We start from the raw sequence: 22,436 nt of genomic DNA on the forward strand, positions 1-22,436 counted from the left end.
CTCAGGAAACAAACTGAGGGTTGCTGGAGTGGGTGGTGGGGGTGGGAGGGATGGGGTGGCTGGGGGACAGACATTGGGGAGGGTATGTGCTACGGTGAGTGCTGCGAATTGTGTAAGACTGTTGAATCACAGACCTGTGCCTCTGAAACAAATAATACATTATATGTTTAAAAAAAAAGAAGATAGTAGGAAGGGGAAAATGAAGGGGGGGAAATTGGAGGGGGAGAGGAACCATGAGAGACTATGGACTCTGAGAAACAGACTGAGGGTTCTAGAGGGGAGGGAGGTGAGGGGACGGGTTAGCCTGGTGATGGGTATTAAAGAGGGCATTTTCTGCATGGAGCACTGGGTGTTATATGCAAACAATGAATCATGGAACACTACATCAAAAACTAATGATGTAATGTATCTTGATTAACATAACATAATAAAATTTTAAAAACAGCAAAATAGCAAAGATGCTATTTTGATTTGGATTCAAAATGTTATTCAAATATATTGTTGTACCATTCTAGTTTGATTATTTCACATTTTCATTAGAATAAGGTTGATTCAGGCATTTTAATTATTTTCCCCTTACCTATAGTTTCCACTTTATTGATTTTATTATTCTTAATCTCCTATGAATGAAACAAATTGATCCAGACAGTAGAATTATTTATTTTTGTAAGGTGAAGAAACTTATCAGAATGAAAAAGAACAAATTGGAGAAAATAGAAAATATATCTTATTAATGAATATTTAAAATGCTGATAAAAAAGTAATAATTTACCAGAAATCAGTTTTGCAACTATATTCTCATATTTGGGTAATCAACTGAACAGATGATGATAACTCAACAGTTCTCTGATTGTATTTAAATCAAGACATTTAACATCGAACTAAAAAGGAAAACTGGTGCTGAGGCTAGGATCCACAAACTGTGTTCCTTTGCCTGCTGTTAGATGCTACCAATTGAGGACTTTAGAGACGCGGTGGAAGACAGGGGAGAAAGACTGTGATCCGTATTTGCTGGCTGTTATTGTTGGTGTCCCTGGACTCTGACCATCTCCCTTCATGCCAGCAGCAGCAATTGGTTCCCTCCTCTAGCTGCTTTCTACATCTCCAGTAACAACCTTGTTGCTGCCTTCGGGTTTCCAGAACCAGGAGGGCAGACCTGTCTGCTCAGATGTCTGAGGCCAACCACGTGGAACCCTTCCCTGGGGCTTCTGAGTTATCAGCACCAGCCATCCAGGCAGTGCCCCTTCCTCTTGGGTCTGATTTCCTTGGGGCTCTGGTTGTCGCTTTGAGCTCCTGAGATGCTAGCTCGAGCCTGGTGGCACCCTCTCCTCAGAAGTGTGAACGCTAACTGGACAGGAGTCCTGCTTTGAGATGTTAAAGTCTGATAACCTGAACTTTGGCCTTCATTGCCCCAGCCGCACGGGTGACACCTGTTTCTTGGACTTAGTTATCCCATGATGTCCTTTTTCAGTCCTTGGATACAATGTAACCAATTCTTATATTAAGTTATCTCGGTTGAACAATCTATTATTGCTCCTGTCTTCCTAACTAAATCTTCATTGATATACTCAGTGATTTGGATAAAAGAAAGTTAAGACTATTCTGAACAAATAAAAGTAAAATAATAGAATAGTTTACAAAAATTTATCTTAAAAACATAAAAAAACTGGGCGCCTGGGTGGCTCAGTCGGTTAAGCGTCTGCCTTCAGCTTGGGTCATGATCCCAGAGTCCTGGGACTGAGTCCCGCATGGGGCTCCTTGCTCAGTGGGAAGCCTGCTTCTCCCTCTCCTTCTGCCTGCCACTCCCGCCTGCTTGTGCTCTCTCTCTGTCAAATAAATAAATAAAATCTTTAAAAAAAAAAACATAAAAAACAGATCAAATAAACAAAGGTTTCAGACTATTAGTCTTATTTAATACCTAAAATATTAATAATAAACATATCAATTAATCAAATGTACAATAATATTTCTAGTATGTTTTTTCAATATTATTTTTATTGCTCTTTCAATAAGGCCAAAAAAAGTAAAATTTAGTCTGTGCCTCAGTAACTAATTTAAACATTTAAATTAGGAAGATATGAACAAAAAAAGTTTAATTCTTTTAAAATTCCACAGTGGAAATTCTGCTTAAATTTATAGATGTATGAAATTCTGTTTTACTATTGCCACACCAAATTCCACAAACCAACTCTCTCACTATCTAGTATAGCACACTCAATGGACAAAGATGATTTGATTGAAAACATGTTTTCTCTAAGTCACAAATTTACAAATAACTCAAGATAGTGTCTTGCCTTCCCTTACCTGTATGTAAAACAAACAAGAAAATATACAAAGATTAAGAACCCACCACCTCCCATAGTAAAAAAGAAAAGGAATAATATTTCTTGAACACTAACCTGCATCAGGTAATATGCTCGTGGCTTCATAGAGCATTTAATCCTCACGTTGATGTTTGAAATATGAATCATTAGTCACTTTCTCCTTTTTACTTGGAGCATGAAGACACAGAGTCCTTAGAGGTTTGAGTGTTGGTCCCAGATTTCAACCAGATCTCCTGCCTTCAATGCCTGTGCTTTTTCTATTAATGTAACCCTAGCCTAGTTGGTACTCAATACAGTCATTACACAAAAGAACAAGTCAAGGGGTGCTTGGGTGGCGCAGTCAGTTAAGTGTCTGACTCTTGGTTTTGGCTCAGGTCGTGATCTCAGGGTCATGAGATTGAGCCCCACATCAGGCTCTGGGCTCAGCATGGAGTCTGCATAAGACGCTCTCTCCCTTTCCTTCTGCCCCTTCCCTCTGCACTCTCTCTCTCTCTCTCTAAGATAAATAAATCTTTACCGAAGAAGAAGAAGAAGAAGAAGAAGAAGAAGAAGAAGAAGAAGAAGAAAGAAAGAAAGAGAAAGAAAGAAAGAAACAAACAAACAAGTCAAACCTCTAGCTGCCAATAAGTGTCATTTCTTTATTACATAACATTTTCAGAATGCACCAATTTATCCAAGGGGTACTTTCCATATGCCTCTCCCCTTCCTCCCTTTCTTCCATCTCCAGCTCCTTCTCCAACTCTAGCTTCTCCTCTTTGTTCATTTCACAAATGTTTCACTTAAAATCTGTGAAAAGTGTGAGTTTCTTTCCTACTAATGCATAGTTATGTTTTTTAATTCATTTAGCATATAGCATTAATTATATATATGTATATGTATGTATGTATGTACATGTATTTACACTCAACTTAGTAATCATTAGGAATTCATAGCAACAGCCATAATTTTCATCACCTATATTAGTTCCTAAAATGGCCAATCTCACAGTGGATCCACTTGATTTTTAAATTGGCAGACAGTCTAAATTGGAATACATGATTTTAATTAAGAACACCAAATTAAATTCTCATTTGTGTCTGAACAAACATTTTGTTTAGTAGCAATTGTTGAGAAATTTTTGACTTTCAGAAACAGCCAAGTATATTAATATGTATATCTTATGGTTTTTTTTAACTCATTTCAGTAATTTAATAGAACCGTTGCTTGAATAATTCAATTGTCTCGCACATTCTTTGTTGTTGTTCTTTAAAACAACAAATTACTCTTTATTGTTTATGGGCAAAGCATTTGAACTTTTAAAATTCTTAACCTAGGTCTTTAATGCTTTGAGATTTCAATTTTTACCTTATTGCAGTGTTTTTCACCTGATTTAACATTTTAACTTTCAGAGTAAGCAGGTGTTAAAAATCTCAAAATGGCAAGATGAGATTTGACATGCATTAACACTTAGTGTTTACTTAAAATATAAGGAATTCCCACAGGACAAAGTGCCAGACAGTTTCTACCCAGGGAGTACGCTGAATTCAGAGGAACTAGCAATAAGTATTGAATTCATAATGCTGGATTTTAAGTGGTCAAAATGACAAATGACCACTTCCAGCAACTTTCTTGGTAAACATGGAATGTTCCCAAGAAAGAAGAATGATCTTTCAGGTGACTAAAGTAGGATTTTTCTCCCCAGAGTAATGACTCCACATAAGACTACTATTGGCTCAAGACTTTCATGATAGTGTCATCACTCAGGTTCAAGAAGTAGCTCTTCCCCAATCTCCAAACACCTTTTTTTTTTTCAAGCCCCTTGTCCAGTTGATATTGACCCTCCAGTATATTATGCTTTTAGGACTCGGAGCACTGCAGTCCGGTTTATCAACCAGCCTTAAAAATTTACACACCATAGGAAAGTTTTATGATGCTTTAGGTATCATAAACCTGTCCATGTTTAGAATAGCTAAACTGTTGGGGTACCTGAATGGCTGTCGGTTAAGCATCTGACTCTTGATTTCTGCTCAGGTCATGATCTCAGGGTCATGAGATCAAGCCCAGCGTTGGGCTCTGTGCTGAGCATGGAACCTGCTTAAGATTCTCTTTCTCCTTCTCCCTCTGACCCTCCCCCACTCATTCTCTCTCTCAGTCAAAAAAAAAGGGGGGGGCGCATTTAGCGTTGTTGCTATTATAGTTAAATTCAATATTATCACCAACTGTGGCTGTCAGAAAATTCTTACAGGACCTGAAATGAGAGTATTTATAAATACTCCATCTTCTTACCTCAGGTTTTGAGCCACAGGTCTGGCATACTGTGGAGGAAGAGGAAGTTTTGAATTGGTTATGGTATTGAAGCTTTAAGATCTCCAGGACTGAATAACTGAATAACTGAAATTTGTCAGAAAAGTATTATTTCTACCCAGATTCTATTAGGGATGGGAAAGAGGAAGTGAACATCATATGGCTAAAGGCAATAAAGAAAAAAGAAGCTTCATATTTATATTCAGACAAGGTGAGGTTGGTCAATAAAGTGGCTACCTTGGCTTACATGTTTGACTTATCCTGTGGACCATGAATCCTGGAGGCAGAGCTCGGTCCTATTCATGTCAGTATTCACGGATCCTTGTCTAGAACCTGAAACTTCAGAAGAACTGAATAAATGTGTGTGTAACTGAATAACATTTTACACATTATGCCATGGTTTTGCCAAAGGCATTATTAAACTCAGGTATCTATATCTGAATATATTTCTTATTCTTTTCAGTCCTTACAATCCTAGGCTGGTCTATAGCCATTTTTTACTGTTGATAATCCTCCATAGTTTAAAATCCTCTAATCCTAAATTTCTATGACATGGTTCTTTTCTGATTATTTTCCTACTTCTCCATTTCTTCTTCTTTATAGACCTTTTTTTTTTTTTTTCCTATTCATTACTCCTTGAAAACTCACTCCTCGTTCTGATGTTCTCGTTTTGGCAAATGGCAGCACCAAACACTAAATTAGCCAAAACAGAAAGCTATAATTTATCCTTTGGTCACATCTTCTTTCTCCCTTCCTGTCTAGTCAACAAGCGCTTCAAACCTACCTCTTTAATATTTTGCCCATCATTGATCTCTTCCCATTTTCCATAGGGGAGTCTAAATTCACACAGTAGGGGAGCCTGAGTGGCTCAGGTCATGATCTTAGGGTCCTGGGATCAAACCCTGCATCAGGCTCCCTGCTCAACAGGGTGTCTACTCTCCCTTTGCCTCTCCCTCATGCTTGCTCTCTCTCTCTCAAATAAATAAATAAAATCTTTAAAAAATTTTTAAATAAATTCACACACTGTTTTTCTTTTTTGGATATCTGAAATAACCTCTGTTATCTAAGGGCAAGTACTTCCCTCCTTCAATATTTGCAGTCAGGCTGAGCTTTCTAATTTTCTATACTACTTAGGCCCTTCCCTCATCTGACATCCATTGGAGATCCATCCTTGTTTACAGGGACTGGCCAATAATCCTCCACAGGCTTGGTCTCTGTGTACCTGTCTAGCCTCATCCATGGCTCTTCTTATGTCTTATTCCAGTTCTGCTAAATAGTAACACCTCCCTGAATGTGCAGAGCTACTTCATATCTTCATGCCCCGGCCTGGAATAGCCTCCCCCAAACTGTCTGTCAGAGAAACAACTGCTCATTCTCCAGGACTCAGCTCAAGAGTCATTTCTCTCATAAAACTGTTCTTTTCCCAGCACCCCAAGACTTGATCATGTCCTCTTTTGTGCCTTCACAGTACTGGAATCTGATTCCAGCATCTTCTTATAACACGTGTGCCCCTCTTTGGTTACACTTACTGTTTTCAGTTTCTCTGGTTCCACGTATGGCCAGGACATTGTTCAATTACTACATGTCCGGTGGTCAATAATAGTTTGTTAAAGGAGTAAGTGAACATGTTAAAAAAGAATATAAAAAACCTATGTCTGTACCTAATAATCCAAGTATGATACACACAGAATATCAGTAGTAACAAAAACTTTCATTTTAAATGTAACTATTCAAAATCCAAAAATCATCATGAAGTGCCTATTCAATGCCAGACATGGTGCTGAATATTAGAGGTACAAACATGATTAGGACACAATCTATGATTCTGATGCACTCAGATTTTACAGCAGGGAAACCAGGGTGTGAGATCAATCTTGCCTCTCTTAATAGCAGGACATATCATGAATGATGACTTTGTATGTAAAATGACAAAATTCAATTTAAATAATAAAGGCAAAGAAAAGAGTAACCATATAGTTATTATTCAAACCAGGCACTTGGAAGAGCAAAGGAGGGCACTAGGAATAATCACAGCTGGACAGCAGGAGTAACCGCTGGACTGTCTACATTTGGACAAACTGGGCTGTATGTTTGTTCAAGTGATGGGAAGAGTGATAAAGGGCTTAAGAAAGAGAGAAGTGTGATCTGGTTCCTTTTGCTTAAAGAGCACACACTGATGTCATCCTGTAGATGTTTGAAGGGAATGAAAACTACATTCAGGGAAAGCAATTAGGATGTTGTTGTAATTATCTAGAAAGGAATTATGAGAGCTGAAGAGAAGACACTGGCAATGAGAATGGAAAGGGAGGAAATATGTTTGGCAAACATAGAGGTACGATGGATATAATTTAAAAATAGCATTCATATCAGAACTGAAGGAGAGGGAGAAGTCTGAAGGCTTTCTGGTTTCTCTGTTGGAAGTTTGCGAGGATGTTAAGGGACTCGGACTAGAAGACGGCTTCAAGACATATTTGGGAACACTTTTAACTCAATGAACTTTTTACTTAAAACAAAGAATAAATGAGACAAATGTATTTTGGTCTTGAAAATGTGATCTGAATTAATCTGAAGAAAGCATGGTATTCATAATATTGATAGAACATGTAAATGTTTCTGCCTTTTGAAACCATATTTATCAGTTTTAAAATAGATTCAGCTTTTTATCCTTCTCTCTTAAAAAAAAAGCCTCCCCTGATCTGTGAAGTTGGCCTTTGCATTTACATGCCACTGTGTATTCTCTTCTGTTACTATACCAATGACCATTTGGGTGCACACTCTTCCAATGCAGGGAGCATATCCTATTATTCTTTCTACCCAGCGCTTTGCCAAATGCCCTGGAGGCATTATTACAGAAAATGGCATCTCAGAGTTTTAAATTTGAATGCTGGTGGTGTTCACTGTGTGCCTGTGAGCTGTCATGTACTGTTTTGGAGAAAAGACCTGCTTACGATCTAATGACAGAGTCAGTCAATAAAAAAAATATTGTATAATAGAGAGATAATTAATTTAAAAATAAATAAAGCAGAGGGATGGGTTGGAAAGTTCCTGAAGGGAAGGGAGTGGCTTTTTATAATGGAGTGGTCAGAGAAGGACTCCTGAAGAAATGATATCTGAGCAGAGACTTGACTAATAAGACGGAGTGATGATGTGAAAATATGAAGAAATATTGGTCTGGGCAGAAGGCACAGCATGGACACAGAACCACCATCCCTAAGATAGAGAATCTCTCATTCCTCATGGAGACTTCGTCTTTGGGGAGTTTCTCTGGGCTCTTTGGTAGACACGAAGGCCTCGGCTGTTGGGACTGGAAAAGAGAAAAGGACTGTATTGGTCAGCATATTTGGATAGAAGGGTAGAGCAGAATAGGCTGAGGGCTCCAGGGCTCCAGTTCTGCGAGGCAGGGGAGAAGACTAGTGGTCCAGGGAGAAGGCAGGTGAGGAGAGAGACATATAGGAAGAAAACAGGATGATCCTGTGTTTATATCCGGGTTCAGGGATGAGCATTTCCCTAAACAAAGATCACAATACAGGAAACACATTGTGAAAAAAAACTTGCAACTTTATTTGTAACTATATAGTTAGATCTGGTTTCTACAAGAAGAAACACTTAGAGGTGAAGAAAGTACTTATCAGATTTCTTTTTTCCCTGCACAATGTTAAATAAAGTGCTTTGGTTGGTTTCCCCTTAAATATATTACATCAGTGGTTCTCAGTGGGCCTGGAATAGGTCCCTAGAAGGTGCATTTCTAATGCATTACCCAGATGATACTGATGCTATTCGCCTAGGAGCGATACTTGGAGAACCCCTGAATTAAACTAACTGAAATAGCCACTTGACTGATGTCAAATAAACAGAGGTTAAAGTAAGTGACAATTTTACTACTTTCCTTTCAATTTCTTTCTTTTTTTTTTTAAAGATTTATTTATTCATTCGAGACACAGAGATACAGAGAGAGAGAACATGAGCAGGGGGAGAAGCAGAGGGAGAGGGAGAAGCAGGCCCCCCATGGAGCAGGGAGCCCGATATGGGGCTCGATCCCAGGACCCTGGGATCATGACCCAAGCCGAAGGCAGACGCCCAACCATCTGAGCCACCCAGGCGCCCCTCCTTTCAATTTCTTTTAGCACCTTAGAGTATTTTATAATAATTAGTTTTTCTTAATATTAATCCTGTGAATATTCAAGTTATAAATATATTATCATTCCATCATCCAAATCAAAGTGAAGATTGCTAACACCAATGCTAAATGTTTTTTTGTTTTTTTTTTAAGATTTTATTTATTTATTTGACAGAGCGAGAGAAAGAGAGCACAAGCAGGGGGAGCAGCAGAGGGAGAGGGAGAAGCAGGCTCTCCACTGAGCAGGGAGCCCCATGCGGGGCTTGATCCTAGGACCCTGGGATCATGACCTGAGCCGAAGGCAGAAGCTTAACCAACTGAGCCACCCAGGTGCCCCTGCTGAGTGTTTATTGATATCCTATAATGTCTCAAGCTGTGACCTAAGTGCTTTAAATTAATTAACCTCATTCAACCCTCTGAATCGTGCTGGGAATTAATAATGATATGCGCTTTGCCTATGAGGAAACAGAATCACAAAGGCCATACATTAGGGCAAAACACCTAGGTTGGGCTAATCCAGAATTTTGTTCTTTTTGACATGTTCTTTTGTTCTGCTTTAGGCAATGAAGCAGACAACATATTCACAAAGGAATCAGGGATATAACCTAGAACTACTCCTCCTTTTTTTGAGCACTAATGTTTCCTGCTTTGAAATATCAGGTCCTTTTGGCAGCATCATGGTTTAACAACATGTTGTTAATCCCAGGAAAAAAGCACACTGAGCTTCTGTGTATATTTATATATTTAAATAGCATCGGGCATTTCACCTTAATGGTCCATGATTTGTTCCCTAGAAAGTAATAGAACCTGTGTAAATCCCTGTTTATGGGTTCTATGGCACAGATCCCAAACAGAGAAGGGGAGGCTATGCATCAAGAATGTATGACAATGCTCCAAACTTCCGTTTGAAGGCTACCCTCCTCCCAAGTCAGCGGAGGTTTGTGGCTGAAATCAGTCATCAGACCGGAGTTACTCAAAGCAGGGAAGAAGGAGTTAACCTTGTCCCAATGGGTTTTAATTAGCTACCTTGTATGTGACTCACAATCTCTGTTGACATATGAGGTGAATATGCGCAACTGAGGTACTAGTACTTCAAACCCTAGTAAGAGAGGTAAAAATTGTAATTTAAGTAAGCCGGTTTCTTAGGCATTTTTTATAAGATAACCAGAAAAGAGCAAGGATTAAAAAGGCAGCTATTTCTATGCTAGGGTCAAACAGTTTCCCCACATTTCTTGGGCTTCCATAAAGAGAGATCTTTCCTAAATTCTCCTCAATTCTTTCCCTAACCCTCACTCTGCTCCCAGGGAAGATGAGGTCGTTTAAACAATGGGTAAAAATAGAAAGGATACGCTATTAGGTTTGTCTCAGCCTCTTCTGTTACCACTTGGGGAAAAAGCTGCTTTGCTCCTATTTCCTCATCACAGTGACACTGCCCATTCTTTGGAGTGCCTTCCTCAAAGTTCTCCAAGTCCCTCTTCTTTCGGTGCTAGAGTCTGTCAGGTCACCAGAGCTTTCCAGAAGGAGTGCCCCCAGCCTAGAACAGGATTCCCGTGGGCTAGTCCCTTCTCCCTTTTGAGGTTCACTCTCTGACTCTCTAGCTCTGTCCCATGTGGAGTCAACCAGATGTCCTGAAGAACTCCAGGGCTCACATCTATAGATTCTTTCTGGGGCCCTGTGGTCAGAACAGGTCCATGGATCACTTCCCACTAGTTAGAGAAGTATTTCTTTAGTAAGAAAGATTCAGTCAGAATGATGCCGATGTGCATCTTTAGGGTGCCCCATTCATGTTAGACACAGGATAGCTTAGGGCTCTGGGCTGCCTACAGATGCTCACTGACCCTCAGAGTCTGAGCCATATGTCCGGGTTCTTGCATGAAGTCTCACCTATCTGTGTTCCCTTCAGGGTGCCTCCTCTGGTCCACAGCACACAAGAGGCAGAAATGCTGGCAGGCATCCTTCACCCCATAGCCGTTGTGCCACTCACTCTGCAGGCTCCAGACCACCCATGAGGCAAACTGCCAGGGCTAGCTGCACCTCTCTGCTCTGAGGGCTTTCAAGACAGTTGCTCTACATTGCCTGTGAGTCTTTCTGATCAATGTCCTCTCTTGCTTCTCAATGGGGTGAAGTCCAAAGTCGCGTTCTCAGGAAGTTGGTCTTAAACGGAGCTGGAGATGGAAATGGACATTTTTGTGCAAATGTGACAGCTATACTCTCTCTGTTCCCAGCTACCCCCCCCCCCACCCACCCATCCTCCTCCTTGGTGGTGATGTGTGAGAGGCAAGGTGAGGTCAACATTGAAAGAGATCAAACTCTGGGAAGTCAGTGATTATATCATAAGGACTTCAAGAGAAGACATAGATGATGAGCTTTTCTAGGCTTACAATATAAAATTCCCAACAGTAAATTTAATATGAGGGAGAGAAACAATTGTTCATGTTTTCCTACATACTCTAAGACTTGTATGTGTGGTCCTCATCAACAAAGCACAGTAATAACTTTTGAGAGTCTGTAGAAGTCAGTATTCACAGGCAGCATGGTGGATGATGCAGCATCATGAGTAATTCTGTAAGCAGCGTCAAATAAATACTATTAGGCAACTGCAGAGGCAAGACAACCCATATCGTTTCAATACAAATGGATTCCTTTTCTCAAGGTGGGAGAGATAAAATTTACCGGGAACCATGCCTTTGACAAAAAACATAGAGACATGGTTCTTGGATCCGAACAGGAAAAATGATGTCTGATACTATGAAGAAACTTCACCTGTACTAAATATACAATAAGAAAAAAATCATATACCTCTTCTCTGTTCTAAACTTTATCAATAAATCACTAGGCCCCACATAAACCCATGGATTGTGTAATACATTTCTAAAGGAATTTTTCTATAGATAGAAGTCCAGCACACCGCAGGGCCCTGCCCTAAATCTTACCTGTGAGGAAGGTTTCAGTTTAGTGCTGCTGAGGAATGAGGGAGTAAATTTGCCAATTCTTTGATTCAGTTAGCCGGCCTTTTTTTTTTTCCTTGAATTAAGCTACATTTTCTAACTTAGCTTCAGTACGAATACAGGTAATAATTTTCTTTACTCTCAGCCTTCTTCTCTTTTGCCTTATTCTCAGTAGGTTTAGAATCTAGATAAAGAAAAGCACTGCTATATATTGGGCCCACTTAGACACTAAATCCTACCTTGATGTACATTCTTTTTATATGTGAAGATTTAAAAGAAAAAAAAAAGCTGAAAGCTAAAGGAATACAAAAAACTTACAATCAACTTATTTTTTAATGTATTCCTCTGCCCAACCACCTCATTCTTTTTTTTCCCCCTCAGGAGGATTAATCTATTCTTTAGATGTGTAGATTGGAGGAATACACCTTACCTCGAGACCGATTCCCATAGGAATGTTAAGAGGAAACAACATACAGTACTTGTCAAACACTGTCATATAAATTATGTTGTCAACCTATCTCAAAAACCTATGAGAGGGGTAGTTAGATTAATTAATTAGGGCTGCCATAACAAAGTACCACAAACTGGGTGGCTTAAAGCAATGGAAATTTATTCTCTCATGGTTCCAGAGGGCAGAAGTCTGAGATCAAGGTGTCCACAAGGCTCTGCTCCCTGTGAAGGCTCTGGGGAAAATTCTTTTTTGTGCTCTCCTACCTTCCGGTGGTGGACAGCAACCCTTGCCATTCCTCAGCTTGTGGACACCTGCCTCCAGTTACTGCTTCTGTTTTCATGGTCATTTTCCCTCTGCGTGTGTCTACATCTTTGCATCCAAATCTTCCTGTCCTTTCTTTGGTGAAGACACAAGTTATTGGATTTAGTGCCCACTCTAATACAGCATGACTTCATTATAACTTGATTGCATCTACAAAAACCCTATTTCCAAATAAGGTCATATACTGAGGTTCTGGGTAGAAATGAATTTGGGGAGACACTATTCAATCCAGTACAGTATTATTTTTATTATAATCATCCCTTTATAATTAGGAGACCTGACGCTCAAAATGATAAAAAGGTGAAGTGACTTTTTCAAATTCATCTAGTGAGTGCAAGTCGTTCAGCCTTGTGATTTTATGTATTGCTGCATTTGCATTTTAAACTTTTTATATGAAGCACAATATACATGTAGATAAAGTGAACATATCATAAATGTGCCACTTGATATATTTTCACAAACTTAACATACCCATGGGACCAGCATTCAGATCAAGAGATGATTATCAAGACCCCAAAAGCCCCACCATGTGTTCTCTTAGTTATCACCCCCAAGGACAGCCACTTTCCTGACTTCCAAGAGCATAGATTCCTTTTACCATTTCTATTTTATTTATATAAATTTAATCACGCACACAAATACCCATGTAAATACACACTTCTTTAGGGTATTACATTAGTTTTATTACTGATATAACAAGTTAATTTAGTTAACACAAATTTGCTATGTTACAGTTCTGTGGGTTAGGAGTCCAGTGCAGATCAAACTGGGCAAAAATTAAGGGGTTGGTTGGCTGCATTCCCTTCTGGAGGCTCTAGAGAAGAATCTGTTTTCTTGCCCCTTGCATATTCTGAATGCCACTACAGTCCTTGGCTTGTGGCCTCCTTCCCCATCCTCAAAGCTAGCAATGCTGCATCACTCTGATCATGATTCCATATAGGTACATCTCACTCTCACTATAGCCAGGAAAGACTCTACATTATTAAGGACTTGTGCAATTAGATTAGGCCCACCTTGATAATCCAAGGTAAGCTCCCTGTCTCATGGTCTTTACCCTTAATCATATCTATAATTCCCTTTTGCCACATAAGATAATATGAGTAATATGTCTCAGGGAGTGATATGTCTCAAGGAGAGGAAGTGAGCATCTTCAAGGGCCCTTATTCTGCGATGAAATTGTTGATCATAAGATATGCATATATTTGGATTTAGTAGATATTGCTGTTTTTTCAAAGTGGCGATATCAAATTGCACTCTTATCAGCTGTGGATGAGAATTGTCAATACTTGATATATTTGTCCTTCTTGGCTTTTTCTATGCTGAGGAAGAGGACCATGATGTGTATCTCAGTTCTCCTAATTCTAATTTTCTATATTTTTCAAAATGCTGAGTTAAGAAATATGAAGGGTCTGAGATATTACCCTACTTACAACCGATAAGTTAGCCTGCCACAGTTCATAAACGCTGCAGCAGACTCAAGATTCCTGGGTCAGAGCTGAAAGACAGTTCCTTACGCATAGTAATAGCAGGGGCCAGACTACACACCGAAATCCCCACGGGACAACACAATGTTGCCTATGCATGCAGGGGTTTGCATACAGGAGAAAAACTTTTATATTAAGATATTCAAATATTTTATAATGGAAACTATACATGTCTGCCCTTTGTCCTGAGTAAGACACTGTGACTATTTTCCAAAGCTGTCATAAAACCCGTCCTTGTTCTGGAGACATACCCTATCAACATAGTCTAAGGCCATTCCCCATACCAATATCCCTGGAAATATATTCTGGGACAAAGGCACTGAGTGCATCTGCTTCCAAAATACACAGAAAGGTAAGAGACCTATCTATGGAGAATTATCTCTCAGCATGTTGCTTACCTTTAATCTATAATTGGGTTTGGTAAGTAGATTATGATACATTCAACAGATAAGATTCATCATATGGCTGGGTGGGGTATAATAGAAAGTATTATGAAAAAAGAAAATTAAAGGATATCCTTGCTTTCTCAAGAAACTTACAACCTACTAGAGGATAAAGAGCACAGAAGAGGATTATATTAATATTAAATAGAATGTGCTAAACATGTACCAGAAGGCTTACTCCATGTCTAAACAATTCCAAACTTACTATTATTAAACTTTGTTTCTGCAGCCTTTGATTTGTAGAAATTGAAATTGTTATATGATCAAATCTCTTCATTTTTTATGCTTTATGTCCTTGAACTTGTTAAATAAGTATTCTTTAAAAACAAATGGGGAGATCATTTGTTGCTGTATGTTTTAGAAAAAAATTGCAATAAAGATCCTTCAAATAGATGGATATCCATAAAGATGGATAACTGGAAAGAAAGAAATGGGGAAAGGGTAGGTATTTTAAGTGAAGAGAGAAACGATGTGGAGAGCAGATCTAGAGGTCAGAGTCCATTTTTCCTAAAATAGACTAAATTTGGACAGTAGGAATGAGTACAATGCTGGATGGCCAATTCCCCCACTGTTTTCACAAGTTCAGGCTTTTGGCCTTAATTCCTTATGAATAAAAATGTTTAGTCCATAGCCTGTAGTAAAATGTGCTTTTGATTTATTGAACTGAATAGAATGAATACTGGAGCTCAGTATTAAACCTCAAAATCTTTGAATATGTGTGTGGGGGGAGTGCATCAGGGCAGGTCCAGAGATATTGATGAAAAATCTGATGGTGTTTCATGGAATGAATTATGTAATAATAAAAGGTAGAGACTATGGGGGAGCAGGCACCAGGCTGTTCAGATCAAGAGCATGCTGAATTGGAAGGTTTGATGGAAAGGAGGGGTTGAGTATAAATACAAACCTATATTTCAGCAACAAAAATCATACATTTCTATGTTAATTAATTTTTTCTCTTGGACATCTGGAAAAATGGTGGTAGCTTTAATTGTGAAAAAGAAGGTAGGAAAAAAACTTGCGTTATAAGGAAAGCTGGATGAGGTGTTTTGTTTTTTTTTTCCAACATTTTAATGAATCACTGGGGTCAATACTTCCTTTCACACTTGCCTTTCAAAGCTGTAAACCATTGTTCATGAATGCGAGATATGCTTTCTCCAAGGCAGCCTGACATAGGTGCTAAAAGGTTGTGGAACTTTATCATTTCCTGATACATAGTAAATCCTTGATATCTCAATGCTTCTGTTGTTTGCTGTAAATGTTTACTGTATCCTAACCGTGTGTCTGGGTTGGGAGGTGATATGGACCAACTTCACATAAAGTTGTTAAAGCTGAATGTGAATGACTTAAAACAGTCATATTCAAACTAACTTTTTCACTCTGTCTTTCTATATATAATATTATTAATATATTACCCATAACACCAATAAAACTTTGAATAAATGTTTCCAATGTATTTTAAGACTGAACATTTTTAAAACATGTTTTATTTTGAAATAATATGAGATTTACAAAAGTCTATCAAGTACAGAGAGTTTCTGTATATCTTTCACTCTAATGTTAACATTTTATATAACCATGGTACATTTATCAAAAAACTGAATATTTGAAAGTTTCCACTGTGGTCAGAAGTTTAAAACTTGCCTTATCTTTTACACCTTTATATGCACCTATCCATAGGCACATATCATATACACACATGTCATAGCAAAATGTTGATTTTAGAAATATTGGGCTGTAACATTTTGTGGACTCTAAGAACATAATCTGTAGGCTGCTTTAAATCCCTAAGTGACACTGCAAAATTGGCCATGTTCTCTTTGAGATGGTTCATATCCAGTAAAATTACTTATTTGTTCTGTTAGTAAATTGCAAATGAAAATTTTAAGTGGTTCACCCAATGGATTCAAATTTAATTTTCTTCTGTTTAGACCTTTAAATTTTATTTCTGTTGCTCATTGTGAAAACAAGATGACAATTTAATCAAATACATTAAAGAACTGCTAAAAATGTGTCAAATTAGTCAAAACTGTGATTTTTGCCAACTAAGAAACAAATATTCCTTTATACTCTATTAGGCAAATACGGCAGCAATTTGTTTTAAAATACATGGTTAGAAATGTATCATTTATGCTGCGAAAATAATGAGTGTATTTCAACCATTCTAGTTACCATAACAACAGAGTATAATGCATTTTCTTTTATTTTAGTTTCAATCAAATTCATTTGGATTTGATTGTCACAACCAAAAATGAGAGAGACAATACAGCATTTGTACTTCTACTCAAAGGACTAGGTTTGTGTCTACACTGATTTTTTGGTATTGGTTCCATAGATCTCTGTGTTGAGAAATATTCAGGGATAACATCCAGGTAGAATGGAGAAAGGCACATTTTCTATAATCTCTTACAGCTTGGTGGGATACGAGATTAAGTTCTAGACAGTTAATGTTAGCGTAAGTGTCATATGACAGCTACGGAACCTTCCTTTAAAGACGGCTGCTGCACAGCCTTTTCCTCCCTTTCTTCTCAATATAATACTTCATTCTCCTTCCCGAAATACAGATGATGGGGAAAGCTCTTACTGCCATTTTGGACCCTGAGGACCTGGACATATACTGAGGATGGCAGAGTAGTTGATTAGATGTAGCTTTGGTTTTTGAGAACCTTCTGGAACAGAGTTGCCATCCCAGTATCGGACTATCTCTGAATTTCTCCACAAGAGAGAAATTACTTTTATTTATTGTTATTTTTTATTTCTATGGGGTTTTTTTTGGTTTTTTGTTTTTTGTTTTTTGTGGTTTTTTTTGCAATTGAAACTAATCCTAACGTGCCACATGTCTAGGAAAAGTGGAAATAGGAAAGACAGCACTATATATTTTTTTCAAGAAAAATGAATCTTCCTTCATTGATGTACATATTTGTCACCTGTGAATACTTGAGTTTGCTACTCCTGCCCACCCCCCTTATTCTTTAGGTGGAATCCGGACTGTGAAGAGGACCCCAGCAGCTGGATCAGTGATGTCAGTCCTACCCTCACTGAACTCCAGACACCACCGAGTTTTGTCTTGGTTTATTCGTATGTTTGTTTTTTAAAACATCACGACATCCCAAGGTAATAACACTCTGGAGTTCTGCACAACCAGGAATGGAGAGTGATTTACTTAAGGCCTTTTGTTTTTAAATCCTGGGAAAATAGATAAAGACAATTAAATCTTACTCTTGATGTTATTAAGTCAGTAGAACAAATGCACACTGTTTATGGTAGAGTCGAAATAATTGAACAAGCCATTTATACAAATTCAGTAGAGAAGTGACAACAGTGACTGCATAAACCATGGAGGGGATCTCTTCTACGTTACACATGAGGGATATTCTGAAACAGAAAAAAGCATATATTAAATGGGATTAAAACAGTTACATTCAAAATCTATTTTATCAAGCATAATAAGAAATTGAAAAGAATGAGGTAGGAAACACGGAAAAAGCTAAATCATTAATACTTTGCTAAGTGATGAGAAAAAGACATATAATTCACTTCTGAGTGACAAAGAAAACAGAGGAAAAGTACGTTTAAAAAAAAAAATGTAAACAAGAGACATGGGATAATGATAGATCAAGTGAACATTTTAGGCTAAATTTCCAAAATGTTGTTCTAAGAAAATCACTTGGCACGACAGAATGATATATCACTGGCATTGCTGAAAGTGGGACAAAATAGAACACATAAACAGATGAGCACTTGAAGTTGGCAACTCTACCTCTGGCCCTACTTGGCAGCTCGGGATGAACCAGAATAAGAATAAGGGAGTCATCAGGATAAAGTTGCTGACTACACTCTTCTACCAAAGACTTTGTGTTTACAGCATAATTCCACAATAAATAAATCTGTTCTTCCTATACCAGACTGGAATATCTCTCTTCTGTGAGAGTGAACCTATTTCTTTTTTTTTCCATCTTTCTTCCTTCTCCTCAGCTCTTTCCCCATATGTTCTACCCTAGACTACAGTTCTTGAGGGAAAGAAAAGAACAGTTTGGCAAATTTTATTGTTTTATTTTATTTTAATTTTTAGTTTTTATTTTACCTTTAGAATCGATGTGACCATCAGGCCTTGGGCTTCCTTGTTCTAACGGACTTCCATTCAGCCTTTTCCCTCACAGGCCATCCTAATCTCTACTGATGTTCAGAGGAGATTATCATAGGGGATTTGTTTTTGTTTTTGTTTTTGTTTTAAGAGAGGGAGGGGGCAGGGAGGGGTAGAGGGAGAGGCAGAGAGAATCTTAAGCAGGTTCGGCACCCAGCCAGCCCAACTTGTTCTCAATCCCATGACCCTGAGATCATGACCCCAGCCGAAATCAAGCGTCCATCGCTTAACCGACTGAGCCACTCAGGCGCCCCCATATTATCCTAGTTTTAAAGTGGAGTGTTCCAGGGCTATTAGTGTAATCAGTTGGATTAAGAGTTTGATTTCAGGGCGCCTGGGTGGCTCAGTCGTTAAGCGTCTGCCTTCGGCTCAGGTCATGATCCCAGGGTCCTGGGATCGAGTCCCACATCGGGCTCCCTGCTCTGCGGGAAGCCTGCTTCTCCCTCTCCCACTCCCCCTGCTTGTGTTCCTGTTCTCGCTATGTCTCTCTCTGTCAAAAAAAAATAAAATAAAATTTTAAAAAAAAAAAAAAAAAAAGAGTTTGATTTCATTTGTTTTGATGTTAATGCCTCTAAAATTTGATCAATTGGCGTTTCAACTACTGTCAGATATTAATTCTGAAGAAACTGTTTCGTTCTAGATATTGCAAACATTTTTCTTCAGGAACTAATGCCAGTAAAACTGTATTTCCTGAATTAAAGCTAATTGTGTTTCTGAGGTTAAGCCAAGCATTGCATTCTGAGTTAAAAAAAAAAAAATGTTTAAGAAAAAAAAAGTTGTAAAGTGAATCTAGAATTTGATACTGCCATCTGCTGTTTAGAAACAAAATTGCATGCACTTTAAAGCTAAAATTTGTTAGTATTCAAGAAAAAATAGTGTAAGACTAATTTATCTTGTGCTATCAATGCATTAAAGAGAGAGAAATATATGGTATTTTATTCATGCTAAATATTTCTAAATTTTGTTTTAAGAGCTTGTGTCATTTCTTTTATATTTTATCACATGTATCATAGCTTTGAAATTTTATAAATATAATTATTACATAAATATCTACTAAAAGTTAGCAACTATTTAAAAAGATGCTTAGTTCAGGTTATGCTTAAAAATGAAAAGTAAAATAGCAGATATAGGAGACAATAAGAATGTTTTCAGTTTCAAAGATACTGGATCTCAATTTGTACACAAATGTTAAAGATCAGAATGGCTTTTTGTTCTGAACAGTGAAGATAATCAGTGTAGCTATGGTAACATATATATATGTTAGACATGGAAGAATAAATATTTTAAAATATTCAACTTGTTTAATAATGGGAATTATATTGTTTAAAGACAAATATCTTAAAAATCTTCAAATACTTGTGCTCACTTCAGCAGCACATATACTAGAATTGGAATGATACAGAGAAGATTAGCATGGTCCCTGCACAAGGATGACACGCAAATTCGTGAAGTGTTCCATATTTTTGTGGTATATATATACCACAGCCCTAAAAAAGAATGAAGGGGCACCTGGGTCGCTCAGTCAGTTAAGCGTCTGCCTTCGGCTCAGGTCATGATCCCAGGGTCCTGGGATCGAGTCCCACACTGAGCTCCTTGCTCAGTGGGGAGCCTGCTTCTCCCTCTGCCTGCCACTCCCCCTGCCTGTACTCTGTCTCTCTCTGACAAATAAATTAAAAAAAAAAAAAAAAAGAATGAACTCTTTCCATTTGCAGTTACATGGATGGAGCTAGAGAGTATAATGCTAAGCAAAATAAATCAGAGAAAGAAAAATACCATATGATTTCACTTATATGTGGAATTTAAGAAACAAAACAAAAAAGCAAAGGGAAAAAAACAAGAGATATATATATATAGAGAGACAAATCAAGAAACAGACTCTTAACTATAGAGAATAAATGATTACCGGGGGTGGGGGGTGGGGGGATGGGTCAAATAGGTGATGAGCACCAGGTGATGTATGGAAGTGGTGAATTACTATATTGTACACCTGAAACTAATATAACACTATGTTAACTGGAATTAAAATAAAAACTTAAAAAAAATCTTCAAATACTTTATGTAATTAATCTTGTAGATGCACACAAAACTAAGAATGCCTTTACTGATTCACTAAAAGTATTTGCTTGGAGCTTTTTATGTAAAATAATTTTTACAAGAAATATATAAATATATTCTCAGCTATTTGAATGATACCAAAAAATATTTTTATTTGATTATCTTTAATTGCTATAGTTTTTGTTTTTACTTTGCCACATGATCTTAAGTATTGATAACAGCAAATCAACTAATTAAATAATTGTTGCTATTCAAGGAGAAAACAATTCAAATCATACATGATTATTGACTGTGATTATTTGCTATTAAAAATCCTGAGTTTGCCCAATATGTTAAAAAATAAAACAATTCTAGGATAGGATCTATATTTTGGATAAGTAGAAGCAAAATTCCAAAGAAATGTATTAAATTCTCTGTTTCATTTTCCCTTTCATAATTAGCCAGTATTCTACATATGTAAATTATCTATTGCTTAAACTTTGTCACATTCATCTCCCCATTTAGTCAAAAAGATTTTTTCCTATAATGAATTTGTTAGCATACTAATAGATAAAAGAAAATCCAGGAAGTTCTAAGCAATTAAGTTTGTGATATTACAAAAGGATCACTAGTCTGGGCTATATTTCAAATCACTTTATGTTGTTCACAGAGGTAGTTTAACATTTCCATGCTAGGTCATTTCAACTTAGTTTGAGTCAGGGTCTTCTCTAATGTTATTAAATTTGCAAGTGGAGTTCCAAAACTACTTTTTAGAATTAGATTCTCTTTAATAGTTATTCTGAGTACTCTAGAATGGTAAAAAAAAAAAAAATTCCCAATTTTTTTTCCAGAATGAAGGAACACACTCATGTCCTTGAAACTACTGTTAGCTTACATAAAGAAAGATTTCATGAAGATTATTTTCTTCTCTTATGTGTAACTCTATATGAGATTCATTAGTAATAACCTAGTCACAGGAATAAATTGATTTTAGAGTATTTTAAGTATAACCTAACAGACCAGTAGATGAATCCAAATGTTTAAAAAAGTTCGGTCTTACATTGCTCCAGCAGATATAAACCCCAAAGGAAACTTAATTAGCAAACTTCTGCTTCCAACCAAGATGGAGTAACAGGGATTGACTCTATCCTCTTGCTTGATACAGCTACAAAAACAAACAAACAACAACAACAAAAAACCCAGAAAAATATATGAAACAGTGGCTTTCTGGGCATTAGATATCAGGAAACAGTGATTGCTGACACAAGAGCAGCAACTGAGGGAAGACTTGTGGTTGCCCCAATTACTGCCTGGAGAAAGTGCCCAGGCCATGATACAGGGGAGAGGATCCTAAATAGAGCTGTGCATTCTCTTTGAGTTTGGAGGATGGAATTGGGATATTGGGAAACCAAAGATGTCTAGAGTTTACAGGACAGAGTACTGGAGGGAAGAGAGCTATACAGAGAGAAAACTGCAGAGTTGTGCAGGGGGCCATCCTCAAGTATTTACTTGGGTACTGCTGAGTATAAACATATGAGGAAACAATGTGAGGCCGAGAAAAGGACCATGGAGAAGATGTAGAGGGGACAAACTCCTGAGATCACATAGGACCAGGAATATTGCCTGTTCCTTATACGCAGAGTAGAAAACCACATATTTCACAAGGTATCGGAATAACAGGAATCATCTTGCTTCAGTAGTCAAGAAAAGCTAGCCCTTAATTAAATGCTTCTCTGGTTCTGCCTGACAAAAATTAAAAGCGAGAATTGAAATGAGCGCACTATTTCCGAGTAATTTAACCAAACCCCAGAACAACACTTAATATTTAAAGGAATGCAAATATATCTAACACTCAACAGGAAAAATTCACAATGCCTCGCATACTATTGA

The 22,436-nt window shown here is 37.6% G+C and overlaps 1 non-coding gene across 1 annotated transcript; it reads left to right on the top strand.

The window, feature by feature from the left end:
- Positions 1-19,870: 19,870 nt before the first annotated feature.
- Positions 19,871-19,977, top strand: LOC116630302. The gene has a single exon (XR_004298905.1). It is a non-coding gene; the product is annotated as a U6 spliceosomal RNA (small nuclear RNA).
- Positions 19,978-22,436: the final 2,459 nt, after the last annotated feature.

This window comes from Phoca vitulina, unplaced genomic scaffold, assembly GCF_004348235.1.
Source record: "Phoca vitulina isolate PV1807 unplaced genomic scaffold, GSC_HSeal_1.0 scaffold3, whole genome shotgun sequence".
Taxonomy (NCBI): Eukaryota; Metazoa; Chordata; class Mammalia; order Carnivora; family Phocidae; genus Phoca; species Phoca vitulina.